Raw genomic sequence first — 8,043 nt, forward strand, 5'->3', positions numbered from 1 at the left:
TAATCCATGGATACATTTTTTTCTTGTAAGAAAATTCCAACCTTATAGACAATCTTACATCCTCTTTAAAGGCCACTCACAATCCCAGGTCTTTTCCCTTTCCCCGTTAAGTTATTACTATTATTTGGTAGATATACTTCTAGGTCTTTTTTCTAGGCATTTAAGTACATGTATATGTGTAGAAAATACACAGTACTATTTGTGAGCTACCATGAGTATCATAGTTTGTTTGGCCATTTGCCTATTGATGGAAATTTAGGTTGTTCCCAATCATTCAGCAATAAAAACCCTATTGTCTCAAAGCAACCTCGTCTTGACATCACCCCCTCTCCCTTATCCTCCTTTACGTTTTCTTAGCGTACTCATAACTACTGGTGGAGCTCCCTTATAGTACATATGAATCTGTTTACTCAATCATTTCCTGTCTTCCCCTGTTAAAATGCAGGTTCCACACAAGCAGTGGGTCTATTTTGTATTGAGAAAATGAATGATGGCCCTGCCAGCAGCCAGACCCATGAACAGTGCTCAACACACCCACACCATAACCCTGTTGGAACAAGACAGAGTTAAGTTCACTCTGCAGCCACCAGAATGACCAGCGATTTCTGTCATTCCATCTGACCTGTCTGTCTACCATGAAGGCAGCTCTTACCAAAGTCAACTCAGCTCTGCTTTGGTCCTCCTGGCCCTTAGATAACAATAATTAAGATCCCAATCACCGAATTGCCTTTGCTTCTTGACGGCACCCAGCCCCAGCTTCCTTCCTCACCCAACACAAGCCCAATAAGGGATTTAAGTCTCAGTCCTTAAAGAAAGAGTCCTCTTCCTGAGCCTGAGATGCTCCCAGCATCCCTTGTGGGCCTTCTCCTTTTCTTCAGGGAGCTAATAAACCGGGTAGTTTCAGGACAGATGTGTTCTTGGTAGCCTTAACAGCATCCTAGTGTCTAGCATGGTTCTAGGTACTGCTTGGCACTCACATATTTTTTTGAATGAATAAATAAATAAGGGCTTTAAAACTTCTGGTCTACAGATCACACGTATTTTACATTTTAGGAAATATTTGCAATTGCCCTCCAAGGTGGCTATAAAAACTTAGTATTGAGAATATTCATTTCCCTGCACCTCCATGGACACCTATTATTATAAAACTTTCTAGATTTTCCAATCTGATGGGAAAAAATAAATCCTGTTTTATTTACTTTTCCTGTGTTAGGCATCACATGACCAGATGTCTATCGATATTTGTATTTCCCCTTACTTGAATTGCCAGTTCATATTCTTTCCTGTTTTTTCCATTTTGTTCCTTATCTTTTTCTTGTTTAAGTGTTTGTATTAACTCTGTTTTGTGAATCTTTGTACCACACATTGCAAATATCTCCCAATGTATCACATGGCTTTTATTTCTAAATTTTAGCTGTTTAATTTATTTTAAAAAAATTATTTACGACTCATGCTGGGTCCCCCAGAGAAGAGAATATTTATGATTGATTTACGAAGAAAGTATGTTCACGGGAAAGCTAAGGATGTGGGGGGAATAGGGCAGGAAAAGGCTGTGATTTGAGGGGAGGTCCGGCTCCTGCCGACCTTCCAGGGAGCTCTGCAGTGTGAGCTACACCTCAGAGCGGTCGGGCCTTGAAGCCAGGGAACCGATGTTCATGCTTCTGCTGGAGTCGGTCATGACTTAGGGTACCAAGCGCCCTGGCATTTTCAGCTGCCTGCCTGTGCAGGAAATGCATCTTCAGAAGCCAAGGGACGAGTAAAAGGATTCAAGGGTATCTGGGCAATTTGCCTTCTATTTCAGTGAATTTTGTAAAGTGAGACTTTTTCTGACAGACCTAATCATTTATTCCAATAACAGCTCTTAATTAACCTTTGCCTCTAATCGCTTCATGTGTTCATTATTTGTCTGTGGTGAGTCATCATACTTCTTATTCTTACAAATATCGGTGCACATTTCTGTCCTCTTATTTGCTTTCACTGGTGTGCAAGCCTGTTTCCCTGCTTAGATAAGCATGGAGCGTCTGTCAGCTTCCCTTCACAGCCTGACTCCCCCATTTCTTGATGAAAGACAAGTTCTAGAAAGTGCTGGAAAAACAGAGGATCCCAAAATAACACGATTCTCCATTTTTCCGGGGACAATATTTAAAAATTGCTTTTGTCCAAATTGAAGGAATTAATTTTTCTGTGACATGGTTAAAATTGATTTTTACTTATTACTTTGCATACATGTTCAATTTTATACAAAATAAATCAATATATTAATTTGACATATTAATTTTTCCCTCTCTCTATTGTCCCAGAACAATTTTATTTAAAGACTTCACATTGAAACACTGTTTCCAGCATCAGAGGAAATACTACTGTGTCATCAGAAATAGATTTCCAGAAAACATTGTATTCAGTTCTGTTTAAGTACTCTGTGATACTGTCTTTCAAAATTCATTTATGCATGTTGACCCGTCTCCATTTACAAATAAGGAAACTCACTTCTCTAGAATGGGGCAGCTTGCCCAGGATGGAGCTCCAACACGTGTTCCACATGTGCATGGTCAGCCACCGTGATAGTTTCTCTACTTCCTAGTCTTCTTTTTGTCAAAACGCTCTAGTTTTGTCCTCTTGACAAATTTGAAAACCCTTCGCTAATGCTCCGTGAAGAATCGTACCCAAACTAAGTGGAATCCATCTATTAATCTGCTAAAACTAACATTATCATATTTAGTCTTCCTACCTAGAAAGTGGAACATCCATCTCTGTATTCAAGACTTTCATATTTCCTAATAAACTTTAATCTTTTTCTATACAAAGCTCATGCATCTCTTCTTAAATTTCTTTCTTCTATATATTCCATATATTTCTGTTGTAAACAGAAATTCCTAATACCTGATGCATTCCAGGTTACCAGTGGTATGGAAGAATATAACTGATTTTAGGCATATTTACTTTATGTCTTACCAATCCATTAAAGTTTTATTATGTCTAAAGTTTCCTACCAGAAATATTTAAACTGTCCAATGATGTGGTTATATTTATCATGACTTTTTTTTTCACTTTGATTTTTAATCTTATTTTTGTTTCTTGCAGCTAAAGGAGCCCAAATAAAACAGAGAAATAGACAAAGATCTACTCCTTTCAAGTGCTCATATCATGTCAAGGGATTCAGAGATGTCACAGGACTCTTACGACGGGACCAGGCCTAGAGTTCAAGCCTCATGAGAATCAGAATCAGAGCCCCGGTGTGGCAGGGGGAAAATGCCTCCCAGATACCCAGGTCCTAACCCCTGGAACCTGTGAAGGTTACCTGATATGGAAAGGCTTCTTCGTAGATGTGATTAAGTTAAGGTTCTTAAGATGGAAAGATTACCCTGAATCATCAGAGTGGGTCCTAAATGTAATCAGAGGTGTACGTAATATAAGAGGGGCAAAGAGAGATTTGACTACAGGCAGAAGAGAAGAAAACCATGTGATGGAAGCAGAGGGGAGGAGAGTCAGAGAGAGAAGATGCTATGGTGTTGGCCTTGAAGATAGACCAAGGTTGTGAACCGAGGAATATAGGAATGCAGCCTCAGAGGCTGGAAAAGGTAGGGAAATGGATTATCCAGAGAGCCTCCAGATAGAACCTCCTCCAATGAAACCCATTTTGGATTTGTGACCTCCAGAACCATAAAAGAATAAACATGTGTTGTTTGAAGTCACCACGTTAGTGGTAATTTGTTACAGCAGCACACACCCAGGACCGAGTCCCTGCAACTTTTCCCCAGGGCATTCATCCAGCTGCCCTGCTGCCTCTGGTTCTGCTGCTCATTTTAATGTTGCCCCCCACATAGACTCGCCTTGCCACAACCCCGCATTTACCTCCTGCCATCTATTTAGCTTCTGATTCTCATGTTAATTCAGCCAAGAAGCACAAAAGAAAATAATGCAAGTTTACAGAACAAGAATTTTTTTCCCCATTCATTTTTAAGGCCAGACCTTAAGCCTTTAGTGGTAGGTTAACTGGCAGCCTTGCTGCCTTTGGGTTGAGTCCAAAGCCAAAACTGGCCGTCATGGCTCCTCTTTGAACTGGGGCTGTAGGCAGAAATGGTTTCCATTTTGGAGGAGGCTGTGGAAGACAAAGTCTATTTCATTTCTAGACCAGTCACTTTTTATGTTTTATGTCCTAAAGAATTATCCAAAAGTTCCAAAAAACATTAAATAATATGGTTCAAAGAGGGTAGTTGCAAGTTACAAAAACTCAGTTCAAACTAGTTTAAGTAAAACTGGGAATTTCCTTGCTGGGTGAATTCAGGGACATGTGAAACCCCAAATAGCACAGTGGTGTGCTCAGGAAGAACTATGAGCTCTCTCAGGGAGAGAGCCTTTTTGCTCCTCTCTGACCTCATGTCCTCATTAACAGATGGAGTCCTATGTGTGGCAGGTTAAAGTCATCTTTGATAGCCCACAAATTCATACCTTCCAAATTCAGTCACAGAAGAGAAGCTTCCCATATGAGTTCTCCAGTTCTGCATCCACATTCTTGAGAAGGGACTTAAGGGACAACTTCATGTCAGGTATCAGCTCCCAGATTAAAAAAAAAAAAGACGAAGAAAGAGGAAAACAATGGCCAGAGCCTGGGGTCAAGGACGAAATAGAAGCCCATGAGAACTCTGTGTGTGTTGGCGGGCGTGCATGGGGGCTGGGAATACGGGGCAGTTTTTAGTTACCGGAAGGGAGCTGACAGCTCCATCCCAAATGTGATCTTGGTTCAGCATCCTTGTTTTATTATTGACTTTAAGACAGTTTCTAATATGTGTCTTTGTAATAACAATAGTAATAAGAATAACAAGCACTTACATAACAGTGATTATAGTTATTATTGCTATTTAAATGGTGGGGGAATTGGGGCACAGAGAGGTTAAATAACCACCCCGAGGTCAATTTATTTGCTCTGGGTGGAGGCAGGATTTGAATCCAGGCAGGCTGATTCCTGAGCTTATGCTCTTAGCCACTGTACCACGTGCTAACCAGAGTCTTCTCTGCCTATTCTAAGTAGTATAACTTTAAATAGGTATTAAAATATTTCCAATGACTCTTCAACAGATACTGAAATCATTTTATGTGATCTATTTTAGAGGTGTGTATTAGTCTGGGTTATCCTGAGAAACAGGACCAATAAGGTCTGTCTTCTGTCTATCTATCTATCTATCTATCGACCTACCTACCTATCTATCAATTTATATGTATAAAGATATAGAATGAGGAATTGGTTCACATGACTATGGAGGCTGAAAAATTCCACAAATGTTTACCTTCTAATGACTGATTTAATCCAGAGAAATAACATTTTTAGGGGTTGGAATTTGGCTTCTCTTTTCTTGACATAGACACTGAGCTCGTCTCCTCATAAAACATCTCTGGCTATTTTTCTTAATGGACAGGAGTTAGGCGCAGTGTCTCTGGGAGCTCAGAGCCTCTGGGCACATTGGTAGGTCACACAAAACAGCTGGGGAAGTTAACCAGTGTAGCAACATAGCAATATTTAACCAACAGGCAGCATCTTGGTGGATAAGCTTATTTAAGTCTTAAAATAACATAGTAGAATTTCCATATGACCCAGCAATTCCACATCTGGATATATACCCAAAAGAATTGTAAGCAGGATCTCGAAGAAATATTTTTGCGTTCATGTCCATAACAGGGTTATTCACGATAGCCACAAGTTGGAAGCAATTCAAGTATCCACGTATGGATGAAAGGATAAACAAAATGTGGTCTATACATACAATGGAATATTGTTCAGCCTTAAAAAGGAGAGAAATTCTGACACATGCAACAAAGTGGATGAATCTGAGGATATTGTGCTAAGTGAAATAAACCAGGCACAAGAGAACAAATACCATACGATTCCACTCACATGATGTACCTAGAATGATCAAATTCATTGAGACGGAAAGCAGAGGGTGGTTGCCAGGAGCTGGGAATGGAGACTTAGTGTTTAATGAGTACAGAGTTTGAATTTGGGAAAATGAAAAAAGTTCTAGAGATGGATGGAGGTGATGGTTGCACAATGGGAATGTATTTAATATTACTGAACTTAAAAACTGGTTATGATGGTTAAAAAATAGCACTGTGGATTACAAATTATTTTCCTTATTTTACAGATGAAGAAACTGAGCTGAAAGTCAAGTACCTTCTGCAAAGACATGCACAGTCTAGGGCAGGCTGGTGCAGTGTCTACAGCCCCTCGCCATGGAACAAGAGGACACAGCTAACCAGGAAGGCCTGCACGAGGGGACAGAGTCTCTACTCACTAACACCTGTTCCTCAAGGGAAGCACAGGAGGAAGAGGGAGCTGCCTGCCTACGACACTGAGAACCTGCTCCTTCACAGGGTTTTGGTCATAAAAACTGGGACACGGATGTTGTGGGAAGCAGGAGTGGGGTGAGGGATTGCCTTTCTTCATCTCTGAATTCAAGTTCATGTCTCTTCTTTCCCAGATTCTCCAGGACTGCAAATATGGGGCGCTGAGAAAATGAACATACATGGGTGCTCCCAGCCCAGGAGTTAATTCAAGTAGGGTTTAGTTCAAGCTGTTGAGGCACTGATCTCGGCTCGCCCTTGTCCCTTCAGCACCCAGACCACGGGCGTGCCTTCCTCTCTCATCTCAATAAAGAAAGTCCCAAGGAACAGACATTGTAACCTGTCTTTCCGCTCAGAAACACTGCATTTTACCGTCAGTCCCCAGGAAGAAAGGAGAACGCAGCACTAAGCACCAGCAGCCTGTGTACCTTCACTGAAGATTTTGGCATTCCCAGAGGGAACATCTGGAGACAAGTTTTACCAGAGTGCTGTAGACTGACAGTTTGAGTCCACCTCCCCCCCAAATTCATATGTTAAATCATAACCCCTAAAGTGATGGTATTAGGAGGTGGGCCTCTTGGGGGTCGTTAGGTCGTGAAGGTGGAGCCCTCATGAATGGGATTAGTACCCTGATAAAAGAGACCCCAGAGAGCTCCCTTGCCCCTTCCACCACGTGAGGACGCAGAGAAGACTGGCTGCCTATGAACCAGGCAGTGGGTTCTCACCAGACACCGAATCTGCCTGCACCAGCCTCCAGAACTGTGAAATAAATTCAGTTATTTATAAGCCACCCCATCTGTGGAATTTTGTGGTAGCAGCCTGAGCAGACACGGAGGCATTCACCTTCCCTCACTCTTTGTAATGTCACATCAGGCTCTATAAAGTTGCCCTCCTGCCCCGTCCCTTTCCTCTCTAACCCCTGTCAGATTCCATTGTGTTAATGTCTTTTGTGTTTTCTCTCCTACTTATCCAGAGACCAGACTTCCAGAATCTTCAGACTCTGGAGGAACGCCAAAGTCTTCTCTGTTTGCTCACTCTTGTGAAAAACAGTTTTGTCTGACTGTAAAGACAGCAGCGTCTCTCCAACAAGATCTCACCAGCCAATTACTGAATTTGGAACCTTGCATAGTTCTTTCATGTATTTCTTGTCTAGAACGTTCATGTGTTAGGGCAAGGAAAGAGAAGAGTATGAAAGAAGGAGGAATAGGACATTTTCGTTGTTGCTTTTCCCCTGCGATGCTTAAATATCAAGGTCACACTTTCCTCTCAGAAATGAGAACTAAACTGTGACATTGATTTATGTGTTTAGGGCTCTTACATTTAATTTTGACACATATGAAACTACAATAATCCAAACAAAAGTTTACAAGCTCTGAATAAGTTATATATTTTACATTTCCCTCACTGAGGATACTTATTTCTGGAATGATCAAAGTGCATCCTAAACTTTTTGTTCTTGTTCCCGGACAGTCAAAGGAAGGTGGTGAATTTGATTTATCCTCTGGCTTCTGTCGTTTTTGGCTCTGTGCTCCTTCAATGTCATCTCTGGTGTAGTGGTATTGTCATGGTGTCACAGCTAATGACAGACTTGAATGATGATGGACTGATAAGTGTTCTGTCATAAATGAGGGCAGAAAATGAAATATTAGCCCACTCTGTTCCTTAATACTGTAAGCAACTTTAAGTGCTTAGTTGCTGATAAATTAC

The 8,043-nt window shown here is 41.1% G+C and overlaps 1 long non-coding RNA gene across 2 annotated transcripts; it reads left to right on the forward strand.

Moving 5' to 3' along the window:
- Positions 1-2,839: 2,839 nt before the first annotated feature.
- LOC131418929 (uncharacterized) lies at positions 2,840-7,829 on the forward strand. Of its 2 annotated transcripts, XR_009223077.1 has the most exons (3): positions 2,840-3,578; positions 6,138-6,709; positions 7,310-7,829. It is a non-coding gene; the product is annotated as an uncharacterized LOC131418929 (long non-coding RNA). The 2 variants fall into 2 exon arrangements; XR_009223076.1 differs by lacking the exon at positions 7,310-7,829 and having other exon boundaries at positions 6,138-7,126.
- Positions 7,830-8,043: the final 214 nt, after the last annotated feature.

The sequence above is a fragment of the Diceros bicornis genome, chromosome 20, assembly GCF_020826845.1.
Source record: "Diceros bicornis minor isolate mBicDic1 chromosome 20, mDicBic1.mat.cur, whole genome shotgun sequence".
Classification (NCBI taxonomy): domain Eukaryota; kingdom Metazoa; phylum Chordata; class Mammalia; order Perissodactyla; family Rhinocerotidae; genus Diceros; species Diceros bicornis.